Below are 17,411 nucleotides of genomic sequence, written 5' to 3' on the forward strand. Positions count from 1 at the left end.
TAGTTCTTTTTAGTAATGTTTATGTTCCCAAGGAATGGCTAGTTCCTGGAACTCTAAGAACACGGTCAAATCACATAAGACATGTTCCAGGGGGAAAGGACACCTTCTCATAAAGGCTCGAGTGAACTTACTCATATGAGAATTTCATTTTCTTATACATTTGGCCTTAAGGTCACAAGAAATGTATGAGGATGGCACTATGGGTGTAAAGTGATTATAAATTTGTTTCATTTTAATATATATAAAACAATTACAAATGCATAAAATAGGAAGATAATCATTAACAATACCATAGGAATAGCTAAACTGTTAAAATATGTAGTATAAAGAAATATAGGAAAAAGGTAACAATTTGGGTACCCAAGTCAAATTCTTAAAAACATCTGTATCAGGGGAAAAGAAAAAAACAAATCATCATCCCAACAGTGGAGATATGTACTTCATCCACTTGGTCAGGGGAAAAGTAAAAATCATCACCCTGCCAGTGTAGGAAAGAGATGTTAGCAAGGCATCCAGAAAAAGGGGGTTTCTGTGAGACAGAGGCTAAATCATTACTATTATCAGAGGTTAAAAAGTGTATTGGGAAGATACTTCATATAACATTGAAAAGTTAGAGGATATACAGTTAAGTCACATAGGTTAGAGGAGTGTGAGAGAAGGCAGGGTTCCATCTGCCGGGTCATCATCCCACACACAATACCTTGGTTAGTGAAAGTACAGTCCTGTAAAGTATGACTTACATTGTCTTGATCTATATAGCTGCTATATACATGAGGCAAAGCAAAATAATCATGTAACACAAAAGTAATCACATGGAATTGACACATAATTTTCCATGAACTTGATAATATACTACAGTCCCACTGCAACAAAGGGGAGTACATCGAGTTTGTTCAGGTTTGTTTTGCTTCCAATATTTCATCATATTTGGGAGCATCAAATCCCAGATATAGGTATCTCCTTCTTGTAACAACTTTTGAGCATTCTCTTTTTGTATTAAAGTGTACATGTTTTGTAAAGAACATTTTGTCCATTTAAACAGGGCACTTATCTGGGTATCCATCTGTATATTAGCTAGAATGCTATCTTTAAAAACTAGTAAGAACTGGCCTTGGTATTTTAGAGTATGTTGGTGTAGTAGGATTGTTGTGGGCAACCAATTAGCATTAATTGTTAAAGCTTGAGATACATCTTGTCCAGTACTGCACAGCCTACTGGCCAAGGTCTCAAGATCGATAGAATTTACTATATCCAAACCTGTTCCAGCTCCACCAAATAGAGTGTCATACCAGGCTCCTTTAGGTCTAGTACAGGGTAATAAAGGTGGAAAGGACACCTTATAATGAAGTACAATTTTATGCTGAGAGATAGAGGTATTAACACATGATTTTGGGACATGAAAATAGATGGAGGATGATTGGTGGGTGGTGTTTTGGATAATAATAATAATAGATATTGTATCCAGGCACTGCAATTGGTTATTTCAGAAGCATTAGAACAAATTAAATACTGGTTATTAAGGGAAATATTCACATTATGGATAGAATTGTTTGTATTCCATGTAATACAATTTTTAACCAATTCTTGCTCCATCAAATATGGACACTTTTCCTCTAATCGGTTATACCACAATGCCGGGGAAGCCAGGGGAAGAGTAGTAACACAACATGAAATGTTTACTAACGTAGTAAAACTTAAGTTCACAAAAGAAGGCCCTTTCAGGATATAGGAGGAAGGAATCTGACAAAATGTAGCATTAGTGATACAATTAGCAATGTTACAAAAGTTGAGTACAGGGTAGGTGTAATTTCACTGTTGTGAAGGAACAATAGAGGACCACCACTTCAATTGGATCTTGTTCCCGGAGAATCTCAACCCGGCTCCGGCAGTCCAAGTCTGTACTGCAGCATAAAACCAGAAGCCTATAAAACACTTAATTGTAAATAAACATTTGGGTTAGTGGAACATGATGCCAAGTGTCATCTCCTGAATGACAAATAATAGCTGTATTATTATTCCCTTAGGCTATTAATTCAGCTGGCCTAGGAGCTTCTGTAGGGTGTCCTTTTATCCATACTTTGGTTCCTGGGATTACCTTCTCAGGTACCCATTGCATTTCATCTGAGCTACCAAATCCTTGATTCCCTCTAGTAGTGTTATCAGGGGATTGGGTTTTTTCTATCCATTGTCCAATGAGGTATGGTAATATAACCATCTGACATATCCTCTATCCAGTCTTACAGGAGTGGGTTTCAGACACATGGGAATTATGCAAACAAACTTTAATTTCTCCTCTAAAATCATTATCTATTACTCCTTCCAGTAGATGTACCTCTGCCTTATTGGCCAAGTTGAATCTAGAGAATAGCCGACCATAATATCCCTCAGGTAGTTTGACCCCAATACCAGTATTACATAATAATTGGCCTTGAGGTTTTATTTCCACATCATGTATTACATATAAATCACAGCCTGCGGACCCAAGTGAGGCCCTTCAAGATTTCCTGGCATTGTTATGAAATTTCCACCATTGTATGGTAGGAATGTTAGATGCTTTCCTTATTTGTAAGTTAGGAGTCATCATTCTGGACAATGGAGTATCTTCTCCATCGATCAATGGTCTATTATTTAACTGTTTCAAAGCTTCAAATACATTTTCCTTCCATTTCTTTAAGTTATTATCCCCCAATTTATTTAATCTTTCTTTTAACAGGCCATTCATCTTTTCAATGAGGCCTGCCACCTGTGCATAGTTAGGGATATGATATATCCATTTGATATTATTATATCCACAGTAAATATAAATTTCTTTTCCCTTGAAGTGAGTTCCATTGTCACTTTGAATTTGTATAGGGGTTCCATAGTATAAGGAGATGATATCTAAAATCCTACAAGTATTCTTTTGAGTTGCTGTCTATATAGGCAAGCAATTAATATTCCTAAATAAGTGTCTGCACAAGTACAAACATATTGGCACCCTTGATTTGGAGGTAATGGGCCTATATAATCAATCTGCCAAATTTGGGCAGGCAAAGTGCCTCTAGCCAATTCTCCAGTTACAGTTCAAGGTATGGAGCATTGACTGAAGATCTGGCATTTGAGGCACTCCTGAGCTATATGTTTAAAAATATCTAAGAGGATATTAATTCCTCTAGCCAATGCCCACCTGTAAGATGCAAGAGAGCCAAGATGGCCTACAGTGATGTGAATCCATTTTCCTAGTGTCAAATCATCCCTATTCTCCAGGCACACCATTTGCAGGGATTTTCCTTCTATTTTTGAGAGTTCATCAGCTTGGGCATTATACTCACGTTCCACCGAATTAGCTTTCACACGGGCATCTACATGAAACATAGACATGTTAGTCTACTGGACCCAAATACATTTATTTTTCCACATATCATAAGCCCAAAGTTGTTTCCCATAAAAGTCCCAATTTTTTGCATGTCACATGGTAATCTAAGTGGTTTGACCATTTGCCACTACCCAGGTGTCTATAAAAAAACAAACAATATGACATTGTCTCCCCTTCTCTTGTTTCAATACTTGACATACAGCCATCAGTTTTGTCCCCTGACTGCTTTCCTGTTCTTTTTAAAATATTATTTGTTACAGCCTTCCAATGCCTAATTTGTCCTAAATATCTAGCTGAGCCATCTGGTAAACCAAGTGTTTTTCTTTTATTCAGTACTCAAGGCATCATATCCTTGATTCCATTTGACTGGTGAAATTGCCTTTTGAGGGGGAGTGGTCAGTGGAGACTGCACTGTGGTTAATTCAGATACTTTCTCAGGCAGGGGAGAGACACCAGATTCTCCTGGTTTACTTCTGTTCTGTATGTACCATTTCCATTTAATTATACTGGACTTCTGTGCAAGTCCTATTTTATTAGAGATCAGAGTCTCCAGTTATCCAGCTCATAATAGTTATTTGGGGCCTTAACAGAACTTCATGATTTAAAGGGAACTGTTCAGTTTCTACTAATGCCCAATATCCAGCTAGCAATTGTTCAAAAGGTAGCAGTCTAATATTAATTTTTTCAAATTGATCCAATCACTTTTAAGAACCTGTCTCAATTTAGTACAAATATGAGTTGCCATTCCCAGAAGAAATTCCATAACTTATTAGTTGATTCATAGGTCTCTATGTTCTTTCCTATTTTACATTGATTTAAAATCAATTTTCAAAACTTCCAAAACCAATATCTTATTTATACAAAGTCAAACTTGCTCATACCTTCATTCTACATGCTTTAGCTTCCATTAATTAAAAAGAACCTAACCTACTCTATGCCTCTTCATTTTTCTTTGCACCCCTTTCACTATTCTTTTCACAAGTTCTTAAATCCAGTATTCAGACTGCACAACTTGCATTTTCTCTTAACATGCTACTTAAGCATATTTCAGACTTTATTCACCCCTCTTTATTCTTCTTTTATTGTAACACATACTGTTCATGACCAGATCCAATGATTTATTTAAAACCCTACTTTTGCAGCTAAATAGGCATAGTTCTATTTACAAGTTCTTGGGCAAGATTTTTCAATATCCCCAATTCCATGGTATACTTAAAATTTTACAGATTGTAATAGTCTTTGTAGTTTTGCAAGAATAATTTCTCAGGGTGGCTAGGTGGCACAGTGGATAAAGCTCCGGCCCTGGAGTCAGGAGCACCTGGGTTCAAATCCACTTAACCCCATTTTTCTTGCAAAAAAACCCTAAAATAAAGAATAATTTTTCATCAGGTAAATTGAGAGTCATCCCCCTTAAAATATACTTCCTAAGGAATGGCTAGTTCCTAGAACTCTAAGAACGTGGTCAAATCACATACAGGCTTGATTCAACTTACTCATAGAAGAATTTCATTTTCTTATACACCTAGGCAACATATATTTTTGTAAATATTGATCCATTTCACTTAGATTATCAAATTTATTGGCATAGAGTTGGGCAAAATAATTTCAAATTATTACTTTAATTTCCTCCTCATTGGTGGTGAGTTCACCTTTTTCATTTATGATACTAGCAATTTAGGTTTCTTCTTTCTTTTTTTAGTCAAATTGACCAGAGGTTTATCAATTTTATTGGTTTTTTCATAATACCAACTTATGGTTTAATTTATTAATTCAATATTTTTTTTGCTTTCGATTTTATTAATTTCTCCTATAATTTTTTAGATTTTCTAATTTGGTATTTAATTGAAGATTTTTGATTAGTTCTTTCTCTAATGTTTTCAGTTGAATGTTTAGTTCATTGATTTCCTCTTTCTCCAATTTATTCATGTAAGCAGTTAGAGCTATAATATATCCCCGGAGAGTCGCTTTGAATGAATCCCATAGGTTTTGGTATTTTGTTTCATTATTATCATTATCTAGGATAAAATGCTTAATTCTTTCTATAATTTGTTTTTTGGTCTGCTCATTTTTTTAAAAGGAGGTAATTCAGTTTCCAATTTGTTCTGGGTCTATATCTCCTTGGCCCAATATTGAATATTACTTTTATTGCATTGTAATCTGAGAAAGATGTATTCACTATTTCTGCCTTTTTGCAGTTGATCATTATGTTTTTATGTCCTAGTACATGGTCAATTTTTATATAAGTTCCATGTACTGAAGTGAAAAAGGTATATTCCTTTCTATCCCCATTCAGTTTCCTCCATAAGTCTACCATATCTAATTTTTCTAACAATCTATTTACCTCCTTAACTTCTTTCTTATTTATTTTATGATTCGATTTATCTATATCTGAGAGTGGGAGGTTGAGTTTTCCCACTAGTAGAGTTTTGCTTTCTATGTCTTCCTATAGTTCTTTTAGCTTCTCCTCTAAGAATTTGGGTGCTGTCCCACTGGGTGCATATATATTCAGTATTGAAATGACTTTATTGTCTATGGTACCTTTTAGGAGGATAGTTTCCTTCCTTATCTCTTTTTATGCTATCTATTTTTGCTGCTGCTTTGTCTGAGATAAGGATTGCTACCCCTATTTTTTTTACTTCAGCTGAAGCAAAATATATTTTGCTCCAACCTTTTACCTTTACACTATATGTATCTCTCTGCTTCAAATGAGTTTCTTGTAAGCAACATATAGTAGGATTCTGGTTTTTAATCCACTCTGCTATTTGCTTACATTTTGAGGGAGAGTTCATCCCATTCACATTCAAAGTTATGATTACTAATTCTTTATTGCACTTCATGCTATCTTCCCTCTTTTTGTATTTTCCCCCCTTCCCCCCTTTACCCATATTCCCCAGTATTTTGTTTCTGAATGCCACCCCATTCCGTGTGTTTGCCCTCCTATATCACACCCTCCCCTTTCTTTCCCCTTTCCCTTTTTCCCTTTAACCTTCCCTTACTTTTGTTATTTCCCCTTTTACCCTACTCCCCTTTTCCCCTTTTAATAATTGAAAGGTCAGATATTTTATAAGTTAACTATGTGTAGGTTGGCTTTAAGCCAAGTCTGATGAGAAGAAGATTCAGGTGTTTCTCATCTTCTCCCTTCTTCCCCTCTATTACCATAGGTTTTTTGGTACCTCTTATTGTAATGAGATTTACCCCATTCAATCCCCTCCCTCCTCCCTTCTCTTTCTTGTCCCGCTTTTTAAGGAGGTAGTGTTTTTTAGATCATTCTATTTAAGTCATAGAAAATTCTGAGTGTCTGTCCCTTCTAGTTCAGTATATTCTATCAAATAGACTCAAAATTCCTGAGAGTTATTAGAGTTTTTCTCCCAAGTGGGGTTAAAGCCAGTTACATCCCATTAGATAGCAGTCTCATGGATAGGTCATGAATGTGCCTCATTTCTGGCTAGCTATATTCTCTCTGTTTGAGTTACAATTCTCAAGATTTATGAGAATCTTTTTCCCCATGCTTGGATATAGCCAGTTTCAACTTATTAGATAGCATTTTTTTTCTTTTACGGCCCCCCCCCCTTTATACCTTTTCATGTGTCTCTTGAACCTCCTGTTTGATGTCCAAATTTTCTGTTTAGCTCTGGTCTTTTCATCATAAATTTTTTGGAATTCTTCCATTTCTTTAAATATCGATCTTTTTCCCTGGAAGAGAAGGCTCAGCTTTGCAGGAAAGTAGATTCTTGGCTGCATTCCAAGCTTCCTTACTCTTCGAAATATCTCATTCCAGGCCCTTCGAACTCTTAAATTTGATGCAGCCAGGTCCTGCATAATCCTTACTGTGGCTCCTTGATATTTCATTTTTTTCTTTCTGGCTGCTTGCAGGATTTTCTCTTTTATCTGATAGTTCTGGAATTTGGCCCCAACATTCCTCGGTGTTTTCATTTTAGGATCTTTTTCTGGTGGGGACCGATCTACTCTTTTAATAACTACTTTGCCCTCTGATTCCATGATATCAGGGCAGTTTTCCATCACTAGATCCTGTAATATTAAGTCCAGGCTTTTGTTCTCTTCAATGATTTCAGGAAGTCCAATAATTTTCAGGTTTCCCCTCCTCGATCTGTTCTCGAGGTTAGTGGTTTTGTTTATGAGGCATTTTATATTTTCTTCTATTTTTTTCTATTTTTTGATTTTGTTTAACTGGTTCTTGCTGTCTCATGGAGTCATTAGTTTCTGTAGACTCCATTCTTTTTTAGGGGGAGAAGTTTTCTTCATTAACCTTTTGCAACTCCTTTTCCAATTGGTCAATTCTACTTTTGGAGGAGCTTTCCATTTGACCAATTGAAGTTTTGAGAGAATCATTTTTTTTTGCATTTGCCCAATTGAGAATCTGAGAGAATTATTCTCATTTTGTATTTGTCCAATTGAGGATCTGAGAGATTTATTCTCCTTTTGTATTTGTCCAATTGTACTTTCTAAGGTTTTGTTTTCTGGTTGCAAAGTATTGTCTCTCCCAAATTTTTAAGCTCCTTCCTTATTTCTTCAAGAAGTCGTTCTATGCTGGAGACCAGATCATATTCTCCTCAGAGGTTCTAGGTCTTTCTGATTTAGGGTCTTTCCCTTCCAAGAATTTTTCTATGGATCCACCTTTCTGCTGACCCTTCTTCATTTTGCGAAGACCTTGAGTTGGGGAGGGGATGGTTCTCAGTGACTTGGTATCACTAGAGGCTTTACTCATTGAGTGCAATTTCTCTAGCTGGCCAGAAGGAGGTGCTAGTTTCTTTCTCTAAAGTGTCTGTGACCTTGACTGAGGCCTTCTCCTTTTTCTTGAAGGGAGGATTTAGAGCTATTGAATTCTTTTGACTTCAGTCAGTGGTGCTTTTTATCCTGGCCTGACATCATTTGTCAGCTGGGCTGGTTCTTCTGCTCACACACCTGGGTCTGAGGCAGAATTAGTTTGGCTTTGTTTGTTCTGGAAGAGGTTTGAGCTGTAATGGGACTCTGAGTTCCTCAGACCAGAGGAGCCCAGGGATGGTTCCACAGCTCTCCTGCACTGGAACTATCCCGCCAGCCCTGTCCACAAGCTCCCAGGGGACAGCACCAACACCAGTGCCCCTGCTCCCTAATTGACTCAAGCCCCTGCTGTCTAGCCCCACTGCTGATCCAGGAGGTCTGGCTCTCTGGTCTTCAGACTCCTGGCTCCAATTCAGCTGTTAATCTGGTTGATCAGTGGCTGATCCTCCCTCTGAGCCCAGACTCACCTGCCCAAATTTGTCCAGTTCTTCTGAGGGAGACAAATCTTGAGGCAGATGTTCTTTCTCCTAGCTTTTCTTTCTGGGTTTTGTGGGTTGGATTTCCTTTTAAGAGGTTTGTTTCATATCATAGGTGGGGGAAAGATCAGGAGACTTTAGAACTGTGCCTGTCTTCTCTCTGCCATCGTGGCCAGAGGTCTTGAATCTGTTTCTTATGAACAATATACTATAGGATTCTATTTTTATTCCATTCTATTATTTACTTCCATTTAATGAGTTAATTCATCCCATTGACATTTGGAGTTTTGATAAGTAATTGCGTATTTTCCTCTATGCTTTTTTACCTAGTTTATATCCTCTTCTCTATTATCTACTGCTTTTTTCTTTTCACAAGTGTTTTACTTCTGCTAACTGCCTTCTTCAATATACAATCCCTTCTATTGCCCTCCCTGCCCTTATCCCTGTCCCTTTTCCTAATTGGATAAGATAGCTTTCAATATGCAACTGAACATGTATGTTATTCCCTCTTTAAGCCAATTTTGTTGGAGAGAAAGTTTTAAGATTTGCCTAATATCTCCCTACCCTATCTTCTTTTATATTATAATGCTTCTTTTGTGTCTCTTTTATATGGGATAACTTACTCCATTCAATCCCCACCCTTCTTTCTTCTTCCAGTGAAATTTCTTCCTTATCCTTTTATTTTATTTTTGGTGGTATCATCCCAACCAAGTCACCTCATATTTCCACTTTCTATCTACATATACTCCTTCTAATTTCTCTAGAGTTGGGCTGTCCAAAAATGAAACAACATGCCACCCAAAATATGATTTTTATATGCGCCCCCTTGGGTTTACTAAATGCTTTAGTAAACAATGCTTAATTACTGCAGAACTCTCACTAAAATGGAAAATCAATATATATTCTCTATTGTGTCTATAAAAACTTTTTTTAAATTTATTTTTTATTTTCATTTTGTACAAATGTTTTTCTTTACATTAATAAAATATACTTGTTTACAAGTAAACAAAATACCCCTCCCCCCATGAATATAGATAGACTTGCTTGGGCAAAAAAGTAAAGGGGAGAGAAAAAAAATTAAAATTAAAAAAAAATAATAGTAACAATTGTAGCTATGGTCAGATGGTGCAATGGATGAAGCACCAGCCCCAGAGCCACTAGCACCCGAGTCCATATCCAGCCTCGTAAACCCAATAATCACCCAGCCATGTGACATGCAAGCCACCCGATCCCCACTGCCCTGCAAAAACCAAAAAGAAGAAAAAAAAAACCGAAAATAAAATAAAATAGTAATAATAGTAGGGGTGACTGGGTGGTAGACAGAGCATTGGCCCTTGAGCCAGGAGCACCTGGGTCCAAATCCGGCCCCAGACACCCAATGATCACCCTGCTATGTGGCCCCAGGCAGGCCACCCAGCCCCACTTGCCCTGCACCCTCCCCCAAATAATAATAACAAAAAATGTGTTTCAGTCTTTGTTACAACACCATCAACTCTGTCATGAGTGGATCACATTCTTTATGATAAGTCCATCACAAAAGTTACTTCCATATTTTTCCAACATTGCCATTGCTGATCGCAACTCCCTCCTTTCTTATTTCTCCACTACTATGTACTATATTTTCTCTCTCCTTTCACTCTGACTCTGCTGTAGGGTTGCTGAGTGGTGCAGCAGACAGATCCCTGGTCCTGGGGCCAAGAAGCCCTGAGCCCCCATACCACCCCTTAGGCCCAGAATCCACCTGGCCCTATGGTCCTGGGCAGGCCATCCAATCCCAGCCCCTTGCAAGAAGTAAAAAAAGAAAATGTGTTATATCTGACCACTGTCCCCCCATGGTCCATCCTCTCCTCCTTTATTCACATCCCCACCCCTTCCCCCTGCTCCCCCCTCCTTCTTACTCCAGTTGTCTATACCCCATTGAGTATATTTGCTGTTTCCTCTCCTAGCCATCTCTGATGAGAGCAAAGGTTCCCTCATTCCCCCTTGCCTCCCCCCTTCCATATCATTGAAATAGCTCATTGTAATTAAAAAAAATCTTATTATGTGAAATAGCTTGGACTATTCCCCCTCTCCTTTTTCTTTCTCCCATTCCATTTCCCTTTTTTTCTTATTGACTCCATTTTTACATCATATTTTATCTTCGAATTCAGCTTTCTCCTGTGCTTCAACTATAAAAGCTCCCTCTACCTGCTCTATTAACTGAGATGGTTCATATGAATATTATCATTATCATTTTTCTACACATGCAGTTCATCCTCATTAAGTCCCTCATATTTCTCCCCTCACCTCCAATCTCCATGCTTCAGCTGAGTCCTGTATCTGAAGATCAACCTTCTGTTCAGCTCTGGTTCATTGAAAGCCCATCTTTTTCCCTGGAAGAGGACATTCAGCCTTGCTGGGTAGTTCATTCTTGGCTGCATTCTAAGCTCTTTTGCCTTCCGCTATATTGTATTCCAAGCCCTATGAGCTTCCAATGTAGCTGCTGCTAAGTCCTGTGTGATCCTGACTGCCGCTCCACGATATTTGAACTGTGTCCTTCTGGCTGCTTGCAATATTTTGTCTTTGACTTGGGAGTTCTGAAACTTGGCTATAATATTACTGGGGGTTGGTTTTTTGGGATCTCTTTCTCGGGGGGGATGGGTGGATTCTCTCCATTTCTATTTTGCCCCCTGCTTCTAGAATATCAGGGCAATTTTCCTGTAGTAATTCTTTGTAAATGATGTCAAGGCTCTTTTCCTGATTATGACCTTCAGGCATTCCAATAATTTTCAAATTATCTTTCCTAAGTCTGTTTTCCATATCAGTTGCTCTTTCAATGAGATATTTCACATTTTCTTCTAATTTTTTATTTTTTTGGTTTTGAAGTATTGATTCCTGATTTCTGGTAAATTCATCAATCTCCCTGAATTCTATTCTTTGTCTGAAGGATTTATTCTCCTCAGAGAGTTTTCTTATCTCTTTTTCCATCTGGCCAATTTTGCTTTTTAAAGCATTCTTCTCCTCAATAACTTTTTGAACTGTTTTATCCATTTGGCCTAAGCTGTTTTTTAGCATGCTATTTTCTTCAGCATTTTCTTGGATTTCCTTGACTAAGCTGCTGACTTCATTTTCATGTTTTTCCTGCATCTCTCTCTCCTTTCTTTTCCCAGTTTTTCTTCCAACTCCCTCATTTGATTTTCAAAGTCTTTTTTTGAGCTCTATCATAGCCTGAGCCCAATTTCTGTTTTTCTTGGAGACTTTAGATGCAGGAGCTTGTGCTTCCTCATCTTCAGACTGAGCATTTTGATCCTTCTTGGGCTCATTTGCAAAATATTTCTCAATGGTCTTCCTCTTGTTTCTTTGTTTGTTCATTTTCCCAGCCTAAGCCTGTTTTTTGAGGGTGCTTCCTGAATTTTTGGGACACTCCCACAAGGGTCTCAGTGTGTGAGGTTCTGTCCTCCCTCCTGCTCTGTGAATGAGCATATGCGCCCCCCTCTGCCACGGGGCCGAGGTGGGGGGGGGCCCTGTTGTTCTATGGGGGGGCCTAGACTGCAATCAGGATCTGAATGTGGTCAGAGCTCCAGAGCCCTGTTCCAGAGGCAGAGGACAGAGCTCAGCAGTCTCTCTCTTCACTCTCCTTCCTCAGCTCAATGGGTTCATATCCTGGGGGCTCCTGCTTACTGGCTCTGCCTGCTTCCATTTCCTGGATCTGAGCTGCCAAAAGACCAGGCTGCTGGCTGTGTGCCCTGAGGGCTGGGATCAAAGTGCTCTCCCCAACAGAGGTCCCCCTCTGCTCCCCCACTCCCTGCTGGTGCTCCCCCGTGGTGCAGCCCAGGAGACTCCCCCACTGCTACGAGCTGAGGCCCTGGGGAGCAGAGCCTCTCTGCTCTTTTCCAGGTTACCTTGGGTAGGAGAACTGCCTCACTGGGTCCCCTTGTAGGTTCTGTCTCTCAAAAGTTTAGTTAGAGTCCTTAGTTTATGAGTTTTTATCAGAGAGCTCCTAAGACTTGATCCCTTCATGTCGCCATCTGGGCTCCACCCCCTAAAAACTTTTAAAAGTAAGGCTGCACAACCCTGCTCTAGGGTAATAAAGTTGATTTACAAATATTATATTGTCATAGAAATAGTTTAACTGCATTTTTTTCCTTTTTAATTCTTTCTTGATTTTCGATAGTCATTTTATGTTTCTTTTGAGTCTTGTATTTGTATTGCAAATTTTTTATTCAGCTTTGGTCTTTTAAGTAAAAATGTTTGAAAATCCTCTGTTTCGTGAAATGTCCATTTCTCCCACCCCTTATTCTATTCAATTTTGGCATATTGTCTTTAATGAAATTATATATTTATTACTATAATATATTTTTACCCACTAATTATTTGAGCAAGTTATTATCTTGAGTTAATAGTTAATATATTCTCCTAAAGTACTTTATTTAACATAAATTTCATTTCATGATGCTTAATAAAGAATATGTTTAACAGTGTTTTTCTGCCTTTGTGAATGAGGATCTTATTTGATAGTACATCAGTCATTTTTGTGAAATTCTTATGAATAGCTAAGATATATATATATGTATATATATATATACAAAATTAATAAACTGGGTATACAGGTAAAAATAGAAAAAGCAGATCAAATTTTTACCCATAAATAAATATTAAATATAAAGTCTGAAATCCAAAATGTAAGATTAATAAAATTGAATCTTAAAATGTCAATTAAGAAATAAACTTCTACATTCAATACACGCAATAAATATATATTATATATTTGTGTTACACTTTATACATATGCATTATTCTAAATTTATTTTTACAGCTGGGAGAAAGCCAATAATCAATATGAAAACAATATATATATATATATATATATATATATATATATATATATATATAAAATTGCAAAATGGACTAAAATTCAAAATACATTGTTTGCAATAAATACACAAAACATGTGTGACACAGAGAGTTAAAATAATTGGCTAGCACAGACAGGCAATATGAGAGTTGAAACCATTGTACTTCAGCTTAAAAAGACAAAGAGGTTTCACAAAAAGCAAAAGCAAATATAGACCTGATTTAAAGAGATAAGCTTGTAAACTGCATTCTTCTAAAAGGTACAATCCACAATAAAGTAATGTAAAAAAAGTACAAGTTTCTCTAACAAAGAATAGTCAAATTTATAAAAATAAAAATCATTACCTTGTAAAGAAATAGTCAAATACTAGAAACAGTGTTTAGCCATGAAAAAAAATCTCTAATTAATTATTTGAGAGATGAAAATTAACCACCTCACACCTTTTAGATTGGTTATCATGACCAGAAAGAACAATCACAAATGCTGGATGGCTTGTGGAAAAATTGGGCCTTGATACACTGTTGGTAGTACTATGGACTATTGTTTTCACATTACTGCCTAATTTCAAGTTTGTGTTTTGGTCTTCCCTGCCACTCTAGTGTCTTTTTATGGTCAATTTAATTTTCTGTTCTTTGGATATTTTTCCAGACAGCAACTAAGTTACTCAGTGGGGCAGAGCCCAGGGCTTCAAGTTTGGAATACTTGAGTACAAACTGAGCATCAGACAATTACTAGCTGTGTGAGCCAGGCATGCCATTTAATCCTGTTTGCTTCAGTTTCCTCATCTGTAATAGGAGCTGGAAAAGGAAATGGGAAACCACTCTAGTATCTTTGTGAAGACAAACTCAAAATGGGTCACAAAGTTTAAGACATGACTGGTCTTACTGAACAACAACATCTTCAAGCCTGTTTTTAAAAATTTTTTATATTATTTTTATGTTTTATATTTTTAGTGTTTTATGCTAAATTTGGGTTCTTTCCCTTGAGCTTGGTGAGACACTGTCCCCAGTTTGAAGCTTTCTTTGCTTTGCTTCTAAAGCTAGTTCTCAATGTTTTCAGTGCTTCCAAGGTGGTGTGATCTGGGTAAGATCACTGCTCTCCTGGCTTCCATTCTGGTATTTCCAGAAGAAGGGTCTCTGTTCTCCTACCTCCACAAATACCTAGCTCTGCTCTTGGCCCTGGAATTGTTACTTAGTCCCTTGCTCTCTTGCAGTCAAATGTGATAGTGCTCATGTCTGTCTTGAAATTGTGACCAGGGCTCCTTGCTTCCCTGTGGCCCAAAATGTTCCTTTCCACCCATAACTGTGACCCAGAATTGCTTAAAGGCATTAGAGTTTGCATCATTTCACTCAGTGCCAACACTCTCCCCTGAAATCTATTTTGAATTAGATTTCTGACACCTTTAGTATTTTAGGAGTAGGAAGTCTTGAAGCTGCTGCTGCAGCTGTTGAGACTGTTTCAATGTCTCCACTGGTGATATTGTCCCACTTCAGGCTAATCCTCACTATCCTCACTATCCAGTGATACTCTCTCAAATTGTTTTAGGCTGGAAAAAAGTATTATTCTTGCCTTTTGTTGACTCTACTACTTCAAAATTTGATTTGAGAGTCATTTTAAATGTTTTTGGATGGGAATGTTGGATGTGTTTTATTGTGTTTCTGCCTATACTTTACCTCTTGGCTCTGTCTTTACCAAAATGGATATTTCTGAAAGAGAAATATAACTATATTACTCCCTACTTATTCATTAAATTCTAGTGGAATTTAATAACTCAAGAATCAAAATGTTTTTCACATTTTTCAAATTCATATTTATTTTTACCATTTTAAAGTTGAGTTTTATAAAGTACAAAATTTAGTAATACAGTCTCACATGTATACATCATTTATAAATTAGCAAATATACACATATATCTGAGGTTTGCAGAAATTTGTCAAAAATATGATTTAGATACATGATGCAGAAAAAAAGTTTAGAGGTTCTTTACACTATATCATATCACCTTTATGAAGAACGGGGGTATAACAATCTCTCATTAATTGTATATAACTAACCAATACATAGTTTTCCTTAAAAAATAAATCATTTCAGGTAAATATCTGATGGATATGAATAACTAGTAACATATGTGATTTTATTTTCTATCCAGTCACTTTTTAAAAAGTCATCCTGCAATTGTGGATCATAAAAATAGTCACCATATTCCTCTCAATAAAGGTGGGGTTTCCATAGTTTAAAATATTCTAGGAACAACTAAATATGAAAGCTGAAAATACCTTACCCCCTGGTGAAATCCATTACTCCTATACAGTGTGCCATTTAATGAGAAATCTTGAAACTGTAAAGCACAGCTCAATCATAAAGTATTAATTTTGAAATGATACATTCATGCTAATGATTTACTTAGGGAAAAAACACCTTTTAATCTAACCCTCAAGCTTATGAACTTGAAAGTTGAACTCACTAGCAGAGGCTGACTGCAATAGCAGGGCTTTTCACCAGCTGATCAAAATTAACAGTTCCTTTCAATTGTTCTAATTAAGACCAACGGGAGTTCTGGAATGCACCAGAGGTGTCTCAAATTGCTCCCTAGCTTAGGTAGGAGGGATATCGGCTCCTACCTTTTTTTCTACAAATAGTTTAGTCTAACTTTCTAATATACTGTTTCCTAAGAAGCCTACTATCCCATGAGGATATTTTTCTATTTTATTTCATTAGACTGAAAAGCATAACAATTAGAGATAGGAAGCCAAATAATTTCATTTTAGAAGCCTATTATGAACTGGAAAGTGCACTGATGGTCTAGCAAATTTCTGCAAGTACTATAATTATGGGGTAATTCTTACATCCTTGGGAGCTAAGCCTATTCAAAAATCCACTTTTATACAAGGAAGGTTGCTTGATAAAGCAGTCACTCCATGGCAATAGATGGCAACAACATGTAAAATTATTTGAAAAAATAACTAAATAGCATCTTTATCATTTTAAAATTTATACCATTTTTGTTTGTTTACTTATTTTTATATCTGCATCTTGTTACATAATACTTTCCTCATTCATTGAAGTTCTTCCCTGTGTTATATTTTATTATTTCTTTGATGGTCACTCTTTAGCTAAAATACTTTAATCTGTAAAAGCTATATAACTGCATAAAAATGATTGTTGAGCATACAAATGTTTTACCTTTAGTTTTCATTCTGAAAAAAACTTGAATTGTTATTATTTTCTTCAATGAGTCTTCAATAAAAACAGTTTAATTCTAAGTCTTGCAAAGTACTTGCTTTCAATATATAAATAATCACATTTTATCACCAAAACAAACTGAACCTGGGTGAAATGTAAATATCATTTTTTTTTTTATGTAGCAAATTATAAAAAACATTCAACAACTCTTTTTAGACTATTCGAGACATCAATCAATGCTCCTCTAAAATATTGTTCATCTTTGAGTAGTGCTAAATGAAAGTGCTACATAATATATATCATAATGGACTTACTTGTCTGTCTATGAAGGCAGAAGATGACCTGGTTTATGATGTATTGGTTTGTTGAGAGCAATGAAAATGTCTTTCATTTAAATATGGTCTTTCTCATTTTGAAGACTCTGAAAAGGTCATATTCCTTACTCCAACAAAAATAAATGAACCATTTTTTCTTTCAATTCTCACTGCTTCAAGAAGATTTAAGCAATTTCATGTAATAATTAACATTTTTCCCCTTAAAGAAGGATCCTGACTGTGTAGCTTCCTAGGATGACAATTGGCAAAGAAACATTCCCTTCCCTCAGGCTGGACTAAGTCTATTTTAAAACTGCTTGTTCAAGCGCCTATAGGATTATCATGGAGTCAGCTTCCTTGGGAAATGGAGCCAAGGAGATTCTTAGGAGACAAAATACTTCAAAGCAATCACAGTAAGAGTGAAAATCTCCAGACTTACTGGTTCTGTCATACTTAATTTAACCAAT

Source organism: Macrotis lagotis, chromosome X, assembly GCF_037893015.1.
Source record: "Macrotis lagotis isolate mMagLag1 chromosome X, bilby.v1.9.chrom.fasta, whole genome shotgun sequence".
NCBI classification, from domain to species: domain Eukaryota; kingdom Metazoa; phylum Chordata; class Mammalia; order Peramelemorphia; family Peramelidae; genus Macrotis; species Macrotis lagotis.